At 45.7% G+C, this 19,912-nt stretch overlaps 1 protein-coding gene across 2 annotated transcripts in view; it reads right to left on the reverse strand.

The window, feature by feature from the left end:
• The window catches only part of LOC146805739 (stomatin-like), a 475,458-nt gene that overhangs the window by 454,942 nt on the left and 604 nt on the right, over positions 1-19,912 (reverse strand). The gene's annotated exons all lie outside the window — the stretch shown is intronic.

Genomic DNA, 19,912 nt, shown 5'->3' on the forward strand with positions numbered 1-19,912 from the left:
GCAGGTAGTCAATCCTGGAGAGACTACCATGCGCCCCGGAGTGAAACGTGTATTGACTCTGTGTGGGGTGCCGGAGCCTCCAGCAGTCTATCAGGCCAAACGTGTCTAGGAGGTCTGGAAGCCATTTCTGAGCCCCCCCTGTGTCCCTGGGCGGGTATCTATCCAGCAGGCCGGAACCCACAGCGTTGAAATCCCCTCCCACTACCAGCATGCCCCCCGGGAGAGTCAGCAAAGCCCTGCCCAACTCAGCAAATGTGGCGGCCTGCAGGGCCGGCGGGACATAAACCGAAACTAAAACCAAAGTCCTTCCTTCCCACCGCCCCGCCACCGCCACAAACCTCCCCCTATCGTCAACAATGGTGGAGTCCACCTCAAAAGGCAGCGATGCTCTAACGAGGATGCCCACCCCCCTGGACCCAGAAGAGAATCCCGAGTGTGCAATGAATTTATACCCCTTCCTATTCAGGGCATAGCACGTATTGCCTATGAGGTGCGTCTCCTGCAGCAGTACAACGTCTGGCATTGAGCGTTTCAGAAATTGCAAAACAATCCCCCTCTTAATGCGATCCCCCAAACCATTAACATTCCAGCTTATAACACTTAGGCCTCTACCCCCCATCCTCAAACGGAAAGAGGCCCACCCCACACCCGAGGCGCCACCATGGAACAGCCCTGAGGATAATCATCATGCCTTGCAGAAATAAACCCCCCAACAACAAACTCAAACTCCCCATAACTCCCCCCACCCTGCACCCCTGCTGCAGCTTAAAAAGCCCCCCCAACTTGCAGTGTGCCTGTCGCCCTACAAAAACAAAAATCTACAAAAAGTACCCCAAGGGAGGAAAAGAGCACCCCTCGTCCTCCCGCAACCCTCCACAGTTACTGCACTCTATTCAAATCTACAGATATGGTCAAATCAAGTCAGGCCGGCTTTGAGTTATCAGCCCTGTCCATCCCGGCCACTGTCTCCATGCTCAGCTGTGTCGTCCCCGGTCCGTCGCCGGGGCAAAGCGTCCAGCCATTCATCGGCCATAACAGGAGAGTCAAAAAAGAATGTCCGATCTTCATGCACCACCCGTAGTCTGGCGGGGAAAAGCATGGCATACTTTAGGTCCCGCTCCCGAAGCCTTCGCTTCACCCCCAGGAAGCTCTGTCGCTGTCTCTGCACCTGCTGGGTAAAGTCCGGGTAAAAATTCACCGACGCATTCTGGAAGGGGACTGGGCCCGTCACCCTCGAAGCTTGCAGGATAGCGTCCCGATCTCGGAAATGAAAGAGCCGGGCGACAATCGGCCGCGGCGGGGCACCCGCCTTGGGCCGTCCGCCTGGCACCCTATGGGCTCTTTCCACCGCAAAAAACTTCCCAAGGCCCTTAGGCTTCAGATGGTTGAGGACCAAATCTTCCACAAGCAGGTCCGCCGAAGCCTCATCCGAGGACTCCGGGACCCCGATTACGCGCACGTTGTTGCGCCTGGACCGGCTCTCGAAGTCCTCCAGCCGGCGGGCGGCGAGGTCACTCTCGGCCCTCAGCTTCCGGACCTCGTTCTGCAGTTCCGCGACCTCATCAGTGAGGCCCGTGGTCTTGTGGTCCAGGTCCTTAACGCGCTCGTTTGTCTTGCCCAGGTCCGAGCGGATCAAGTTGACATCCACCAGGATGGCATCCACCTTATGCGCCAGGGCCTCGAATTGCCTCCCCATCGAGGTCTGCATCCCATCAAGCGCGCCCATGACATCCTGCAGGGAGAGCTCCGGGGTCCCAGGCGAGTCCTCCTTCTGGGCATCCGGCGCCTGGCTCGATCCACTCGGCGATGTCTTCAGGAGGGCGTAGCGGTCCATACTATTGACTTGGGAGTACGTTCCCCGCCTGGTGGACTTAGTCTTCAACCTATCTCCTTCTGCCTTGCCCGACATAATGGACTCCAAGCAGTCCAGTGCAGTGAGGACCGTCCCCTCTCAGAGAGAGGTATAAAGAGTGAGCAGGTCCGCCTTGTTCTTCCAAAATAGCCCACCGAGCGTCCCTGGGGTTATAGAACCACCCAGAGCACTACAGTGTCCGGGCAGACAAAGGGAACGAAACCGAAAGTGAAAGAGCGAGGGCCTCCGTCCGGTAGTTCACACCTCACCAGGCCGTTGTTGATCAACTAGGAGTCGGGCATCCTGCCAACTCTAGCCCCTGGCATCTCCGGGAGTTAGGCCGCAATCTTTCGCCAGTCATAAGTCCGGTTCCCGGTGGGCGATCCGGTCGCGGGTAGCATCAATCGCCTCCCTGACAACTCAGCAACACGGTGCCATGCATACCATCAGGATTTGAGTCAGGATAGTCGACGGAGGGCGCGAGGGTCTCGGGAGCTCTAAGCTCACGCGGCCATCTTGGTCAAGCGCTAGGCTCCTCCCTTTATTGCAATTTGATATTCTAAATTTCAATAGCAATTTTTAAAACTTTGAAAATACGCCGAAGTCGCGACCACGGCGCGATCCCGGCGCGACCCCGGAATTACGTGCGGAGGGGGGGTCGCTCACCATACGTGCATACGTCATGCTGTAGTAAAATCTCGTATTGTTTATATTACACTGCATAAAATAGTTTTTAAATAGACTTCTAAATTAAATTAGTCCACCACTTTAACCAATACTTTTATTGATAATTTCTTTAATGATATTTCATACTTTTCAAATTACGCCGATGTCGCGACCTCAGCGCGATGCCTAAAATGCGTGCTAACAAGGTGCGCGCACCCATCGAGTAGAGTCGCGCAGGGTGCGCGACTTCTGTAGAATATTTTAAAAAAAAGAAAATAGTTACGCTGACGATAAATTATTCTCAAACTTTGTTTAATATATATATATATTTTTCTCAATCAAAAAAACACATAGGTGTTAGAAATGGGGGTCTCTAGTTGGTAAGGGCTTGCACCTTTGTCCAAATAGGGACCCTTCTTCCTAGTCAGGATAAGGGAGTTACACTCCTAAAATAACCCCTGCTCACCCCCTTGGTAGCTTGGCACGAGCAGTCAGGCTTGTCTTAGAGGCAGTGTGTGAAGCATTTGCAAAAAACCAACAGTAATACACTGTAAGCACTACAAAAGGACACCACACAAGTTTTGAAAAATATCCAATACTTTGATATACTTAAAACAAGACCAAAAACGATACAAATCCACGATACAGTACTTAAAGAATCTTCAGTTATCAAAATAACCTTGAAAAACAGTTCCTTGATGTCGATAGCTCCGTCCGGAGCTATCTCTGATTCGTGAGCAAACAAATCAAACAGTTCTGGCTGACTGCGGCGTCGCGGGTCAGCTACGGTGTCAGGAAGACCTGCAAAACAGTACCTTTCAGAAATGTAGGGTGTCGATGACCTCTCGCTGAGCTTCCGAAAACATGGCGTCTGCAGGTGTCGGTTCCGGAGGTCGGTGCAGGAGTCGTCTGGGCCCTAGATGTCACACGCTTTGAAGATCGAACTCCTCTTTGTTGAAGTCAGGGGCGCTGGCGTCGGCCGGCGTCGGGTGCTGTGGTGCGAAGTGAAGCTGTGGGAAGTGCGGTGCCCTCAGGTTGAGGTGCGAGCAGCAGCTCGGTGGCGGCATCAGCTGGCTTCATCGGTGAGACCAGGGCCGCGGTGTGAGATGAAGGCGGTGCTCATCATAGTGCAAGCAGCGGCGTCGTCGTTGCCGAAGCGCTGTCGTCGGCTGACGAACTGGAGTCGATGGCACCGGCGTCGGTAGGCCAAGACTGCGGTGCGGGATGAGGGTGGTGCCTCATGTAACTTTACGAGCGGTGCCCCCAAACCACGGTGCAGGCAGCGGCGTTGAGCCTGGCGTGGAGCAACGTCGTCGGGGATACCAGGGCATCGTCGTGAAGCGGGGTGTAGCAGAGTGCAGTGCACACAGGTCGCGGTGACACATAAATCAAATAGGCCAATCGTGGAAACACCAATCCATAACACATTTTACTACAGGAGCACTTACACTTTACCACTGATCAGCAGTGAGAAAAGTGCGCAGAATCATTACAGCAGCAAAAACAGAGTCAAAACCGGGAGGTCAGAAAGCAAAAACTCTGGGGAAACTCGCCAAAAGATGCCAAGTCTAACAATAGGTTTCAGGGAAATTATAGTTAAAAGTTAACATATAAAAAACCTTTCAAATTCACTGAAAAAAACATAGGTTTCAAGCACGTTATAGTTAGAAATTAGCATTTAAAAAACCTTTGAAATTCACTGAAAAAAACATAGGTTTCAGGCACGTTATAGTTAGAAATTAGCGTTTAAAAAACCTTTGAAATTCACTGAAAAAACCATACGTTTCAGGCACGTTATGGTAAGAAATTAGCATTTATAAAGCCTTAGAAATTCACTGAAAAAACCACAGGTTTCAGGGACGTTATAGTTAGTTGGACATTTCACTCGTACAAAACCAGAGAAATTCGGCGGTTATAGTTAGTAGAGCTAACCATAACACCTCCGCAATGCACTGCTGATGATGTCACATATTACATCACTCATGACATGGTCAGTGACATCACTGATGACATCATCCACGTGATAATTTGATGCATCTTCTCACACCCTAATATAACCATTGATACACCAACTCTAAATTACACACTGCCCTTCTCAAAACTATAGACACTCCAACACCAATACCTACATACCCACTCACTGATTCTTAGGTATACACACCCATCCACTCACTCACCCATATGGTCACTCATCAGTACAAGACTATCATATGCACTCATACACCTATATAGACACACACACACTACCACTCATCCATAGAGTTACTCACACACCTAGTCAGTCATGCAAATAATTAATCAAACTCCTATTTACTCACCTATACAGTTATACACACACCACCTCACCTAATATACAGATACTGAACCATACTTACGCTCTTATACAATCACTGATACAAGCACACACTCATCCATACAGCCACTCTCACAATCACTCACTCTCACTTATAGACATTTATATACTCCAACACTCACATATACTGCCTTTCACATATGTAGTTACTCACATATGTACCACTGAGACACCCATTCACTTCACCAACTCACCCATACACACACTCACCCACCCATACAGTCCATCACAGATGCACTCTTGGATCCATGCACCCAGTGAATCACCCACTCATACCCCCCACCCACACAAACACTCAGGCACCCATACAAATACTCAGACAACCAATCAATAACCCATATAGACACTCGTGTAACTATTCACCAACCCATGCAACCGCTTACACACCAACAGACAGACTGATACAGACATTTACACAGTTTAGTCACTAACCCGTGCATTCAGTAAGATACGTTTAATCACTCGCCTATAGTCAGTCACGCACCTACTAAATCATCCATTCAGACACTCATACACCCACTCATTCTTCAATACACCTCGGCCTATATATATTAAACATATTTAAACTTTACAGAAACACACAGTCACTGGATGATGTCATCAGTGATGTCATTTGAGATGTCATCAGTGATGTCACTGACCATGTCCTGAGTGATGTAATATGTGACGTCATCAGCAGTGCATTGTGGGGGGCGAGTTATAGTTAGCTCTACTAACTATAACGGCCGAATTTCTCTGGTTTTGTATGAGTGAAATGTCCAACTAACTATAACGTCCCTGAAACCTGTGTTTTTTTCAGTGAATATATATTTATATATATATTTTTTTTTATATATATATATATATGTATATATATGTATGTGTGTTTTTATATATATATATATATATTCACTGAAAAAACCATAGGTTTCACACATGTTATAGTTAGCGGAAATTTTACTGATAAAAAACCAATGAAATTCCCCCGTTATAGTTAGTGCAGGCAACTATAACTCACGCGACCGCAATCCTCTGCTGATGCTAATACTGTATTTAGACACTTAATTACCCATGTCTTCTTCCATACATTTTTAGCTATACATATATTACAAATATTTTCTTTTCATAAAGACACATATGTCATCAGCAGAAGATTGCGGTCGCGTGAGTTATAGTTGCCTGCACTAACTATAACGGGGGAATTTCATTGGTTTTTTATCAGTAAAATTTCCGCTAACTATAACATGTGTGAAACCTATGGTTTTTTCAGTGAATTTGCAAGGTTTTTTAAATGCTAATTCCTAACTATAACGTGTGTGAAACCTATGGTTTTTTCAGTGAATTTGTACGGTTTTTTAAATGCTAAGTTACTTTACGCCATTCGTGGCGTGCGCGCCCACTTAACGCAGCACTTAGCGCGCACAGTGAGCACGCGGTGCGCTTCGCGCACCGCGCGCCCACTTTACGCAGTTAGTGCCGTGCACGCACGGTGGGCCATGTACGCACGATGCGCTTCGCGCACCGTGCGCACATGGAGGACATATGATGCACTTCGTTTTTAAAGGTAATATTTTAATTTTTCGCAGTAGTTAGAAAGCCATGCACAAATGGTGCCCTTCGGGCACCATTTGCACTCGGGGTGGAGAGAGTGTGGATAATTTGTTTTTTTAATATTTTTTTTTTAATCTTTTCGTTTTTTACATTGCGTGATAAGCCATGCACAATTGGTGACCTTCGGTCACAAATTGCACACAGGGTGGGGTTAGTGTGGATATTTTTTTTTTTTTAATATTTTTGTTCCGTACGCGTACGGTAAGCTTAATCGGCGAAATTAGCGAAAAAATAAAAATTCCGTTTTTGGCCTTGGGGGATCTTTGGGGACACCCTGTACATGGCTATGTGTGTGGGAGCTGTCAAAACAGCCCCTTTAAATGTTTTTGTGCTTTGTTTGTTAATCATCTCTCTCAGTGCGAGAGAGAAAATGGCGGCCGCCGCTTCCTGGTTTCGGCTGATTCGAATGTTTACTAAGCTCTAAGAGCCAATCATAATCGCGCTCGCGCACGCCACCGTACGCGTACGGTAAGCATACCGTAAGCGCACCGTAAGCTGGCTCAGATATATATATTGATTTAAAGGCTATTTTCTCAGAATCTACTGAACAGATTTACACCAAACCTACAAAAGGCACTTCCTTGACCTGAGGACTACCTCTCTGCCAAATTTCTAGTAATTCTGTTCAGCCGTTCGGGCTGTAGCCCTGTCTAAAGGTCCTATGGAAAAATGCATGGGAAAAACGCGTTTTGGGACCCCCCTTTTATCTCAGCCCCCGCTTGACGAATCCCCCCGAGACTTCAGGGTAGGAGCGGAGCGTAGCACCCCACCTATTTTGAAAAATTCGCGAGGATTCGTCGACCGGCGCCAAAGTTATTCAAAATAGAATGTTGCGGATTTCCTATGGAAACGTGGTCCTAACTATAACTACCTACTGGCGACCGCCAGTAGGTAATATATATATATATATATATATATATCCATCCATCAGAAAAGTTGCTCACGCAATGAGGCGCCACATACAGCGTGTTGATTCACCCTTTTATTCACAGTGCTGAAAGGTTTCAGGATTGTCCATCAGCTTATTTTCAAACTCGCCCTCAGATATCGTAGATCATGGCCATACGCGTTTCAGGTTTGTACTACCCTTGTTCACTGCCTCGGGCCTCGGGGAAATGGCAGCTATTATTAGCGCACCTGCACTTACTTAAATACCCGCACCAATGGGCATGCACAACAGAGCATTCTGGTAGACATAGTTCAACACTGATATTACCTCAGTGGGTGTCTCCATGCCCCTGGTACTGTCCATTAAAACCACAATGGGTAGCTTCAGTGCACAAAACTGAGTCCTCTCCTTTTTGTAACTGCGACCGGGCATGCTGTTTCTTTAGCGCTATGATTTCCTGAGCGCTATGGATCCGCATTATGCAGTGAGGCAGCCTCGCGGTCCGAGCCGACCACTCACAAATCCATCAGAAAGTTGCTCACGCAATGAGGTGCCACACACAGCATGTTGATTTATCCTTTTATTCACAGTGATGAAAGGTTTCAGGATTGTCCATTAACTTATTTTCAAACTCGCCCTCAGAGATCGTAGATCATGGCCACACGCGTTTCAGGTTTGTATTTCCCTTGTTCACTGCCTCGGGCCTCGGGGAAATGGCAGCTATTATTAGCGCACCTGCACTTACTTAAATACCCACCCCAATGGGGGTGCACAACAGAGCATTCTAGTTGACATAGTTCAACACCGATATTACCACAGTGGATGTCGCCATGCCCCTGGTACTGTCCATTAAAACCACAATAGGTAGCGTCAGTACACAAAACTGAGTCCTCTCCTTTCTGTAACTGCGAACGGGCAGGCTGTTCCTTTAACACTATGATTTCCTGAGCGCTATGGATCCACATTATGCAGTGGGGCAGCCTCGTTGTCTGAGCCGACCGCTCACAAATCCATCAGAAAGTTGCTCACGCAATGAAGCGCCACACACTGCGTGTTGATTTACCCTTTTATTCATACTCATGAAATGTTTCAGGATTGTCCATCAGCCCATCAGTGGCGCCTCATTATGTGAGTAACTTTCTGATGGATATATATATAGATATATAATACCTACTGCCAGCCACCAGTAGGTAGTTATAGTTAGGACCTATTTTCCATAGGAAATCCGCAACATTCTATTTGGAATTACGTTGGCGCCGAATGATGAATCTTCGCGAAGTTTTCCAAACTTTTGGCCAGCTCCGGTCCGCTCCTATCCTGAAAATTTCACGGTGATTCGTCAAGCGGGGGCCGAGAAAAAAGGGGGGTCCCAAAACGCGTTTTCTCCATGCATTTTTCCATAGGACCTGTTGACGCAGCTACAGCCCGAACTGCTGAACGGAATTACACCACATTTGGCAAAGAGGTAGTCCACAGTTCAGACTCGTGCCTTTTGCTTAAATGGTGTAAATCCGTTCAGTAGTTCCTGAGAAAATTAGAGTTAAAAAGATAGATATATCTGGGCAGAGCCTAACCACACATCTCATCGTGAGATCTGATTGGCTGTCAGTACTTCATCCAAGAAGTGTTGGCAGCCATCTTGGGACCAATATACATCATAGCACCTCATTAAAAAGCATTGCAGTTAATAGAAGGTTTTAAGACTTTAGTTACATTATAAATCATTTGTTGATGGTACCATCCTCATTTTAGGAATTGTGGTGTGTTCTAAGGTGATTTTACCATGTGAAAAAGCCTTCTGCTGTGATATCATGACTCATGTTTGAGAGAAAACTATTTTCTCATGCTTTTCCCACAGAGGTTTGGAAGGTGATCTATAAGCTAAACTGAGAGCATATTTTCTGTAAATTCACATTATCTTTCTCAGTCATGTGAGAATGAAGTCTGACATTCTCAGTAAAACATGTACATCCAACAAGGGCAGGGACTGTCAGTTGATTCCTTTGTGTTCTACTGCAGCTTCCCAGAGTGTTCTAAAGAACAACTAGAGCGCTAACAGTTCTACTTATGACAAACGTATTGCACACCTGAAGCCATCTTGATTGGAATAAAGTGGTAACTCTTAAAACATTTAATTTAAAAAGGAACAAAATGAGGGGTTCATTTTGCCATAGAAAGTATGATTAGTGCTGCAGAAAGAAAAATTAGGGCACATTTTGAGTGACTTCTCAAATCCTCTTCTATTTCATTAAAAAATTCTGACATGCAGACTGAAACATGCACTTTCAATATCAGCAGCAGACTTCCCTGGTGAGCAGTAGCGTTACTACAGTGATCTAATAAGCAACTAGAGTGCTAACATTCTGAATTTATGGCAAATGTGTGACACATCTGAATGCCATCTTGATGGAATCAAAGTAAAAAACTGAAAGTATTTCCTACTGAGGAGACTGCAGTAAATGAGGAAATTAGGAAACTTCATAACAAATAAATCTTCCAAGATGGCCACCAGAGACAAAAGAGCCCAAATGCAGCACAAATATCACCCAGATGTAGCCCACATGTAACCCAGTGACAGAAGTGTGCAAAACACTTATTTTTTCTGTATTTGCAGTTTTATATAGTGCAGACTTGTCAGGTATTGGAGTGCTTTACATGAGCATTGGTTACATCACACAAGATCAAATTCATTTTGGTTGTAGACATGGGGAGATTAAGTGATTTGACCAGAATCACAGAATGTTGACCTGAAGCAGAAACTCCAACCTGGTTCCCCAGTTGCAAAGTCTGCAGCTCTGGAAGTAACACCACATCCTCTCCGCTAGGTGCAACATTTAATCAAGTGGTCAACTGGATAAAAAAACATAAAGATTACAAATAATTTAAAAGTTCTTTGTCGCTATTTGAAAACTCAGAAAATATATCCTCATTTTAGTTTTTTAGAGCACTAACCATTATTTTGCTGCAAATAAGACCCTCTCATATATGTAATTTCTAAAGGAAATGCTCTGGGTATTACAATTTTGATTACATCAAGATGACGTCAGGCGTTCCACACTTTTGTAATAAATATAGAATGTTAGCAATCTAGTTGTTCATTGGGATACTGTTGAGAGGCAGAGGCCAGGGGCACGGACTCTAAAAATTGAAGGCAGGTAGGAGAGTGCAGAGGCAACAATTTGACCACACTGGGCAGGCAGGAAGGGCAGTGGCAGCACAACAGACTATGGAGGGCAGTGGAAAGGGGGGCAGGGGAAACAAACCAACAATACAGGACTGGCAAGAGAGGCTGTGGCAATATAATAGACCATTGTGGGCAGAAGGAAGAGGTGATGGTAGTACAACCATACATTCCAACAGACCTGTTTCAGCCAGGAAACGTCCAATGTTTTTAAGCTCAAATGGGCTTTATTTGATCTGTCTCCTGTCTACAATCTCCTCTTTTTCAATGTAACTCAAAGGGGAAAATCAATACCCCACTTTTTTTTCAAAATCTCCCTCTTACCAAGTTCAAAATGTTCGCAAGTATGGTACATTGGATCATGGTAGGCAGGAGGAATTGGGGTAGGGACATGGACTCGGATAACAGAGGACAGGAGGGACATGGAGAGGTGCACCAAACTGACCCTACAGGGAAGGCATCAGGGATTGCAGCAGTACAATACACCACACAGGGCATGCGGGATGGGAGTGCAGCACAACAATCCATAGAAAGCAATAGGGAGGGGACAGGACCATGCACATGGACAACAGAGAACAGAGGGGAAAGAGGCAATGGTAGCTAGCTGACCATAATGGACAGACAGGAGAGAAAGCTGCAGCATAACAGACCATAAAGGGCAGGAGGGACGGATCAGGGGCATTACAATGGAACAGACAAGTCAGGAGGGAGGGAATAGGGGTCTGCACATGGAAACAGAGGGCTGGGGGCAAGGGGGCAGGGCAGGAGCAGCAAGATGACCATGGAAATCAGGCAGGATGGGCACTAGAAACAAGACACACCATGGAGAGCAACAGTGAGACTATGATGGCATACAGACAGACCATGGAGGGAAGGTGGGAGGGGGTCAGGGGCAGCTAGCCGACTACACAGGGAAGGTGGGAGGGGCCATGGCAGCACAGAAGACCATGCATGGCAAGCGGGAGGGTTAGTAGCAGCACAATGGCTATGATGGGCAAGAAGGAGGGTGCAGGGGCATGCACAAAGGACCATGGAGGATAGAAGGGAGGGCCAGGACCTGGGCACAGACAAGAGAGTTCAGGGGAAGGGGCCTCACAACAGACCGCGCGGGGCAGGCAGGAGGATCATTTGCAGCACAACAGACCAGGGAGGGCAGAAGGGTGTGGCAGTAAAATGGACCATGGAGGACAGGAGGAAGGGGATAGGGGCATGGCATGTGGACAGGCAGGGTGGATGTGGCAGGTACAGGTTACAGTCATCTGACAATGCTAGGCAGGTGGAAGGGGAGTGGCAGCTCAACAGAACACTCAAGAGAAAATAGGATTGGCAGGTCCATGGAGCATGGTGGGCAAAAAGGATGGAGCAGGAGCATCCACAAAGACATTGGAGAGCAGGGGGAAGGAGAATAGGGGCAGCAAGCTAAACACAGAGGCTCAGCAGGAGGTCAATGATGGGCCATAGAATTGGGCAATGGAGGGCAGGAGGAGTGGACTGGTACATCATGCTAAATGGAGGGCAGTGGCAGCACATCAGACCATGCATGGCAGGAGGGAGGAGTCTAGTCCATGGATTCAGACAACAGAGGATAGGGAGGAGGTGGATGGGGCAGCAAGCTAACTGTTCAGAGAAGGTGGGTATTAGGAACTTTAATGTTTTTAAAATGTGTGTCTGTGCGAACTACTTAAAATATGAACAAGTATGCAGCATAATCTCACTTTTATTCAGGAAGAAGAGGACGTTTGTGACTGTGACTCCGGGCTCACTTGGCAGAAACACCCCCTGACCCTCCACCCCCCATCGCAAAATGTAATGCCCGTGAAAAGGGTAGGTGGACGCAGTGTTATATAGAACATAGTCCTGAGAGCACGATTGAAAATGAAAACTAGATATAGTATATGGTATAAACTATGCACCAAAAAGTGTGATATAAGATGAACCGGGGCATGAAATATAATATGCAATACATTGTGTGCAAAGACAGATTCATTGGAGAGTGCGAGATAACACAGGCACTAGCGCGTGCTATGTGATATGCGCCTTGGAGTGTAATATGCACAGGACAGTGTTGTGTAACCTAACTAGTCTCTAAAGTCGTAATATAAAATATGTGCTGGGGAGTGTAACGTTGCATATGCACTGTGACAAAGATATGGATCCCAGATTGTAATATGTAGGGCATAGCGCTGAGCATTATAACATAGGCATCAAGGAAGGCACGTATAACCCGTGTGAACGCAAGTGTGGCATGACATATTCACGGGATGGTGTTACAGTGCACATGGGCTAGAGAGTGTCATAGCATATGCACTAGCTGGTGGAATACAACACAGAGGTGTGTGGCACTCGGCAAGCACTGGTGGTTGTAACACAGCATTGGGCTCAGCCAGGAGCACGCTGTGACTCAAGTGAGGTTCGTCTCCTTTCCAGAGTGTAAAATAAAAAGTATTACACATCCGAGGGTGGATGTGTGTTTTATTAACCATGAGGGGGGTTTCTTGCATAGTTTGGTCGAATTTTTGTTGAATCCCCTTTGAATGGCTTGGTGTGCATGTGTATAAAATGTGCCTGTCAATAGCTACCCATGTTTGTATAAACAAACGACAAGGGTGTCTACTTGGAGAGTACCCACCGGCGGGTGCGCCGGGATTAGGCACGGTAGGGCGTCAGACACGTCAGAGCTTCACTAGCGGTTTAAATACATTCCACGTGGATTCATTGTATGCATCATTGCCTTTTAATGAATATCACGCAAATTGTCATGGTGATAGGTACATAGGTTTGTCCAGCATGTCCTAGGTGTTTCTATAAATATATTTTTTTTTAAATAATAAAAAACAAAGGCCGACCCCGGGGGATGGGGTCCCCGGGGCCATAAGTGGCCTTTTTTTTTTTTTATTCTTTAGGAGGGGGGCTGCGTTGCCCCCCTCCTAAAGAATTTTAAAAAAAGGCCATGACCCGGGGGTTGGAGTCCCCGGGGCCGATTAAGGCCTTGGGAGGGCCAAATTAATTTTTTTCAACCAAAAAAAATTAGGGTGCAGGCCCTGGGGGATGGGGTCCCCAGGGCCAATAAATTAGAAAAAGAAGGGGGGCCACACAGCCCTCCTTCTGAAAAAAATAAAATAAATAAAAGACCGGCATCGCGCCGGAGGCCACGCCCCATCCTTGCAGCACTCTGCAAACGCGCCCCCTGGCCAGTTGTAAGTTGGGGAATTAATTCCCCTTCAATACTGAGGGTCCCTGAGGGCCAACTAGCCCAACAGGTATCTCCAGTATGCGCCAGGGAGCTGCGTTGCAGACAGGTGTTCTGAGGCCACACCCCTTTTTACACCTCTATGCAACGCAGCTCTGTGGCGCTTACTGGAGGTACCTAGTGGGCTAGTTTGACCCTAGGGACCCTTAGGATTCAAGGGGACTTAATCTCTCAACTTAGAACGGCCACAGGGTGCGTTTACAAAGTGGTGAAGGGAAGGGAAGGGACGGGGCCTGAGGTGACGTGTGCAAACACGCCCTGTGGCGCGTTTTAAGTTGGGGAAATAATTCCCTTTCAATCCTGAGGGACCCTGGGGGCCAACTAGCCCACCAGGTGCTTCCAGTAAGCGCCACTGCTCTGCGTTGCAGAGAGGTGGTGCAGGCCGTGCCCCTTTTTACACCTCTCTGCAATGGCGCTTATTGGACGTACCTAGTGGGCTATTTTGCCCCTAGGGACCCTCAGGATTCAAGGGGACTTAATCTCCCAACTTAAAAAATGGTCACAGGGCGTGTTTACACAGCGGGGAAGGGAGGGGACGGGGCCTGAGGTGACGTGTGCAAACACGCCCTATGGCGCGTTTTAAGTTGGGGAAATAATTCCCCTTCAATCCTGAGGGCGCCTGGGGGCTAACTAGCCCACCAGGTGCTTCCATTAAGCGCCACTGAGCTGCGTTGCAGAGAGGTGGTCCAGGCCGTGCCACTTTTTACACCTCTCTGCAACGCAGCTCTGTGGCGCTTACTGGAGGTACCTAGTGGGCTAGTTGGACCCTAGGGACCCTCAGGATTCAAATGAACTTAATCTCCCAACTAAAAACGGCCACAGGGCGTGTTTACACAGTGGTGAAGGGAGGGGACGGGGCCTGAGTTAACGTGTGCAAACATGTCCTATGGGGCATTTTAAGTTGGGGAAATAATTCCCCTTCAATCCTGAGGGACCCTGGGGGCCAACCAGCCCACCAGGTGCTTCCAGTAAGCGCCACTGCGCTGCTTTGCAGAGAGGTGGTCTAGGCCGTGCCCCTTTTTACATCTCTCTGCAACGCATCTCTGTGGCGCTTACTGGAGGTACCTAGTGGTCTAGTTGGACCCTAGGGACCCTCAGGATTCAAAGGGACTTAATCTCCCAACTTAAAATGGCCACAGGGCGTGTTTACACAGTGGGAAAGGGAGGAGACGGGGCCTGAGCTGACGTGTGCAAACACGCCCTGTGGCGCATTTTAAGAGGTAGTTTTAATCCCCTGCCCTATTATATACTAGAGGCTTACAGAGGAGGTCATGCTAATCACAGGGGGACCCCAATGCATAGTGTTCCCTAGTGTATGTAGGTGTTTACACTGTATTCTGAGTGTCTTTTAACATAGCACTGGCTCTAGGACTGGTTAGTCAGACTCAGTTACCGCCAGTATCCGTCTGAAAAAGTTGAGGGTACAGGATGATTTTGCAACAAGGCTTCTTTCTGCTCTTCTGTTTGTTCTTTCTGCACGTTATCCTTCTTCCTGCACTTTTCTTCGTCTTTGAGGACTTCTGATGCTTCTTTCTGCATTTCTTTTTTTTCTTTCTGTGCGTTTTTTCTTCTTTCTTCACATGTCCTATCTCTGTAGGCATAGTTAGAAATTAGCATTTAAAAAACCTTTGAAATTCATTGAAAAAACCATAGGTTTCAGGCACGTTATAGTTAGGAATTAGCATTTAAAAAACCTTAGAAATTCACTGAAAAAACCATAGGTTTCAGGGGCGTTATAGTTAGCTGGACTTTTCACTCGTACAAAACCATTGAAATTTCACCGTTATAGTTAGTTCAGCTAACTATAACGCGCGCGCCCACAATGCACTGCTGATGACGTCACATATTACATCACTCATGACATGGTCAGTGACATCACTCATGACATCACTGATGACATCTCAAATGACATCACTGATGACATCATCCTTGTGATAGAGTGGCAGACCTCCTCTCCCCCTAATATAACCTTTGATACACACATTCAAGAATAGAAACTAAAATTTTCAAATCAATGGACATACCAATACCAGTTACAACAACCGATTCAGTAATTCTAAGATCCACATACACATCCACTGATTCACCAACAGTCCTATACAGTCACTCATACATGTACTCACTCATCATATGTACTCATACACCTATACATCCTGTTACACAACGCCACTCATCCATAGAGTTACTCACACACATAGTCATTCATGCTAATAAAGAATCAAACATCCATTTACTTGCATATACAGTTATACACACACCACCACACTTACTTCTACGGAAACTTACACATACTTAGTCTTTTAAACAATCACTTATAGAAACACATACTTATTCATACAGGAACTCTTTCAATCTCTCACTCTCACATATACTCACTTATATACACCAATAGTCACATATACTAGTTTAAAACATATGTAGTTAATCATGAAGACACTATTGAGACAGTCATTCACTCACTAACACACCCATGCACACACTCATCCACCCATAAAGTCCTGCACACATGCTGTCTTCAACACATACAAACAGTGAGTCACTCATTCATGCACCTATGCACTACGTAATACCCCCCACGAACCATACAGACACTCAGACACTCATACTGATACTCAAAAAACCAACTAATAACCTATATAGACACTCATGTAGCTACTCACCAACCCATGCAGCCACTTATACACAAAGTGAGAGACTGATACAGATATTTACATATTTAAACATTACTCACTAAGCCATGTATTCACTGAGATACACTTAATCAGTCAGTTATACAATCAATTTTTCAAAAACAAATCATCCATTTAGACACTAATATACCCATTTATTCTTCCATCGACCTTGAGATATACATATATAAAACAAATGTAATTTTCAGAAAAAACACACATTCACTGGATGTCATCAGTGATGTCATGAGTGATGTCATGAGTGATGTCACTGACCATGTCATGAGTGATGTAATATGTGACGTCATCAGCAGTGCATTGCGGGCGCGCGAGTTATAGTTAGCTGAACTAACTATAACGGGGGAATTTCAATGGTTTTGTATGAGTGAAAATTCCAGCTAACTATAACGCCCCTGAAACCTATGTTTTTTTCAGTGAATATATATATATATATTATATATATATATATATAATATATACACATGTATCTATGCATGTGTGTCTATATACCACTACAGGGGCGTGTCCCCATATCTACCCGCATGACTATTGAACCACCCCTAAATAAGGGTGAGCAGTATGAATGGACTATCTGCATCCAATATAAAAGGCACAAGAATGTGTGCTCACTAATGTTGTGTGAGTTCGCAGTGGCTTTGCAGTGTTGCACTATGTTTGTCTTATAAAAAAAAAAAAATGAATAGAAGATGGCGGCACTCGAAGTGTACAACGTTCATCAAGTGAATAAAGTAAACCAATGGTAAGTATTTTAGGGTGCCAGGAAATAGTCCCTTCCGGCCGGTAGGGATTAGAATTTGAACAACAGACGAAGGAGTGCAAGGGGGGCTTACACTGTTTCCAGGGGCACTCCGGTTGGAGAAAAAACTCCTAAATTCTAATTACATCAGTACGTTTCGTATAGTTCAAACACGTGTAATCGAGGTAATCATGCTTGAAAGGTCAATTATTTAGTGGGTCACAGTTATTGTATTTAGAGTGGGGTTTTTTGAAGATCTCTCTGATGGAATTCAAAGTGATGGTTTCAAAGGAGTCAAGTATTTTGTGACTGACAGGAGCCACAAATGTGCTTTTGTTTCTTAACTCTTTGCAAGCATGTCGTGTGGGTGTGCTAGTTGGAGGGCACACATTAGAAAAAAAGTGTCGAAGTCTCAAGGTTCTCAAGAATTTGTATAAACTTATCTCGGTTTCCAATTCGGTGGAATTATATGTTGGGACAAAAGAAGTCCCACGTTCCAGGGTGGACAATTGTAATTGAGATAAGTTGATTTTAGAGATGTTGATCACGAGGGTTTTTTGCTCCTGGTGGCTTGAGCGATTGAAGTTGTTGTTTCTCTTGGAGTTGATCAGCAAAATGAATAGAAGATGGCGGCACTCGAAGTGTATTGGAAACCGAGATAAGTTTATACAAATTCTTGAGACCCTTGAGACTTCGACACTTTTTTTCTAATGTGTGCCCTCCAACTAGCACACCCACACGACATGCTTGCAAAGAGTTAAGAAGCAAAAGCACATTTGTGGCTCCTGTCAGTCACAAAATACTTGACTCCTTTGAAACCATCACTTTGAATTCCATCAGAGAGATCTTCAAAAAACCCCACTCTAAATACAATAACTGTGACCCACTAAATAAACGACCTTTCAAGCATGATTACCTCGATTACACGTGTTTGAACTATACGAAACGTACTGATGTAATTAGAATTTAGGAGTTTTTTCTCCAACCGGAGTGCCCCTGGAAACAGTGTAAGCCCCCCTTGCACTCCTTCGTCTGTTGTCTTATAAAAAACCCAGGGGCAGATTTACAAGCCCCCTGCGCCACCACTAAATCACTTTTCGTGACGTACTGGTGGCGCAGGGGGCTCCTCCATATTTACAAGGAGAGGAAAAGCCACCCTGCGTGACTTTTCCTCTCCTCGTAAATATGGCCCCTTCACACACAGCACTGTGCGTGGAAGGGGCGTTCCATGTGTGTTGCTGTGGGTGTTCCCACGCAACACCCATGGAACAAGACAGATCTCCAGATTTACGAGAAATTGTAAATCTGGAGATGCGTGTGAATTCTACGCCACCCTAGAGGTGGTGTAGCGAGGCGCAACGAGGAGAAATGTTTTCATTTCTCCTCGTTTTTTCCTCTTTCAATGCGTGCTGCATTCTACAGCATGCATTGAAAGAGGAAAAAGCCTCCTGTGATTGTTTTTGTGCAGGGAGGTGTCCCTTCCTGCACGAAGACAATCTCCCCACGACGCAGGCATCCTTGCACCATGGTGCAAGGCTGCCTGCGCCGGCACATGGCTGCAGTTTGTGCGCCAGTGCAGGGGAAGTAAGAGATGCGACATATTCTTGTAAATATGTCGCATCTCTGTGCTTTCCAAACTAACGCAGCACGGCACAGCAAAATGACTTGCTGCACCGTGCTGCGTTACTTTGTTGTAAATCTGCCCCCCAGTCTTTCTACAGAGTATGAGAACATAGGAATGAGACATTATTAACAGCATTTTAGCGCAACTGAAATTTAATAAACTCTACATGTGAATAGTGAGATACAAATTAGAGATAGCATATATTTTAATACGGTCCAATGTTCCCTATATATCTTTTTTTGTTTTCACTATGATTTTACCTTAGGGTTCTCGCCAAAAAGAGACTTCGATTAGGGGAGAGACCTGTGCCTAATTTCCGTGCATAGTATGAATGCGTAGCTAGGCAGGGATGCTACCAGCCCTGGCGCAGGCCTCAGACCCGGACGGGCTTTAAAAGAAGGCACTTTCATAAGGGTAGTTGAGCCATCGTTGCTCAGCTAACTCCCTGGACAGTTTTCTTCTTTGGGAATTCACAAAGGGAATTTACGAGTACTACAGCATATTTTTGCACTGCTCCCTCAAGCTTTTTTCATGGTAGTTAAAGGGACGCAAAACTTCGCCCCTCCGTAGTGGCCTGCGCAAAATGTTAGTAAATAACACCCGGATGTGTGTGAACAGATGGAATTCTTGAACCCACATGGGTGACTCACCTTTGTTTCCTCATTGTTGGGTTTTTGTCCCTGCTTCTACATTATTTAAAGTTGCAGCTTTAATACGATCAGAGACATGAACCACAGAGTAGTGGAAACGTTTCGGTTAAATGCCAATAAAGAACTATTAAAAAAAAAAACACAGAGACCGCCATAATCAGCCAAAACAAATCCTGTATCTCTACAAAAGAAGCAGTTGTGCTCTTATTAGGGACAAAACAGCACTTCAGCAAAAGACATATTCAAAAACAGGTAACAAGGTGGGAGCTAGGTGCTTTATCAGAGACCATGTGTGCATTTATTTTGAACCATCGTTTGAAGGAGGAGAACACATACAGATAAATGCATTACAGTTTTAGGAATATCACACACAATACACCTTTTCTTTTTAATCTAAAGCAAGTAAGCACAGATTTGTAAAAAACAAACAC

The sequence above is a fragment of the Triturus cristatus genome, chromosome 8, assembly GCF_964204655.1.
Source record: "Triturus cristatus chromosome 8, aTriCri1.1, whole genome shotgun sequence".
Lineage (NCBI taxonomy): Eukaryota > Metazoa > Chordata > Amphibia > Caudata > Salamandridae > Triturus > Triturus cristatus.